The 1,887-nt window shown below is 41.2% G+C and overlaps 1 pseudogene; it reads left to right on the top strand.

The window, feature by feature from the left end:
• The first annotated feature begins 797 nt into the window (after positions 1-797).
• Positions 798-1,304, top strand: LOC125170933 (60S ribosomal protein L23a-like; annotated as a pseudogene).
• The last annotated feature ends 583 nt before the right edge of the window (positions 1,305-1,887 follow it).

Raw genomic sequence — 1,887 nt, 5'->3', positions numbered from 1 at the left:
AAAAAGTTCAAAGACATTAATAATCACAGACCACATTGGATAGCAAAGGTCCTGTTTCTAGAAAAACACTAGACCTAGACAATATAACAACCAAATTACACCTAACTTTTAAGGTGCAAATAATTCCTAATTTATCTATTATCAACCAAATGCATTATTTTATGCATTATCATGTTCTTATTAACATAATATAATAAATATAATTCAGAAAAAGAAATTTCAGGGGCACCTGGGTGGCTCAGTTGGTTAAGTGTCCGACTTCACTCAGGTCATGATCTCACAGTTTGTGGGTTTGAGCCCCGCATCGGGCTCTATGCAGACAGCTTGGAGCCTGGAGCCTACTTCAGATTCTGTGTCTCCCTCTCTCTGCCCCTCACCTGCTCACACTCTGTCTCTCTCTCTCAAAAATAAATAAACATTAAAAAAAATTTTTTTAAAGAAAAAGAAATTTCATTTATAAATAAGGATAAAAACATTTTTTAATGACATCAAATAAATTCTGGCAGTGCATTAAAAGAACAATTCATCATAACCAATTTTTAAATCACTAGCAGGTCATGTCAATGTCAACATGCATGAGGGAATTCAATAATTTTCCCAATGTAACACAAAACTCTCCAAGACCTCTCCCTCCATCTCTCTCTCTCTCTCTCTCTCTCTCTCTCTCTCTCTCTCTCTCACATACACACACACACACACACACACACACACACACACACACACCACATACACACAGAAGCACACTGTGACCATATGAATAAAACATATCAAAGATACATCCGGGCCCTTTCACAAAGATGGCTTGGAAGGTGAAAAAGGAAGCCCCTGCCCCTCCCAAAGCTGAAGCCAAAGCCAAAGCTGAAGCCGAAGCCGAAGCCAAAGCAAAGGCTCCGAAGGCCAAGAAAGTGGTGCTGAAAGGCATCCACAGTCATAAAAAAAAGAAGATCCACAAATCACCTACATTGCAACAGCCCAAGACACTGTGACTCTGAAGGCAGCCCAAGTATCCTGGAAAGAGATCCCCGAGGAGAAACAAGGTTGACCACTACGCCATCATCAAGTTCCCCCTGACTGCTGAGTCAGCCATGAAGAAAATAGAAGACAACAACACACTTGTGTTGATTGTGGATGTCAAGGCCAACAAGCACCAGATCAAACAGGATGTGAAGAAGCTCTATGACATTGACATGGCCAAGGTCAACACTCTGATCAGGCCTCACTCTGAAGGAGAAAAGAAGGCATATGTTCAACTGGCTCCCAACTATGACGCTTTGGATGTTGCCAACAAAATTGGGATCATCTAAACTGAGTCCCACTGGCTAAATCCAAATTTTCTCACCAAAAAGAAAAAAAAAAAAGATACATCCAGTTTACTCCCAGAATCCTTTCTAGCTTTCTTTGTGCTTTTTCCCATTCCTCATCCCAACAGGAGTAGAATTAGCATTTGAGGAAAGACCATTCTGCTCTGTGTAAACCTGACTCAGGCATTGTAAGATATTTATCATTTCTGACCCTGGGTGTTAAATTTCACAGCACTCCTAAATCACTGACAACTGCAAGCCCTTATATGTTTCCAAGTGTCTGTGAGGATAATCCATCCCTCATTAAGAAACACTGGGAAGAATTCCAGAGAGCTACCCCTGCACCAGTATCCCAGCAACTACTAGGAACTCTCACCTCCTCCTCAGATGACCTATTACCAGTTTTTTTTCTGCCCCTCCATTCTAATCCACCCTCTTCAGAAACTAAGAGGACACCATCATCTTAGTTCTGTTGGCCTTTCTATCTGAGTATGCTAGAACATCAGGCCCAGAAAATGCAATACACACCTCCATATAAAATGCAGAAGAGAGCAGCAATATCCATGCGGTTTTCTATCATGTGGTT

Source organism: Prionailurus viverrinus, chromosome B4 (assembly GCF_022837055.1).
Source record: "Prionailurus viverrinus isolate Anna chromosome B4, UM_Priviv_1.0, whole genome shotgun sequence".
NCBI classification, from domain to species: domain Eukaryota; kingdom Metazoa; phylum Chordata; class Mammalia; order Carnivora; family Felidae; genus Prionailurus; species Prionailurus viverrinus.
This window is presented reverse-complemented; position numbering and strand designations above follow the sequence as displayed.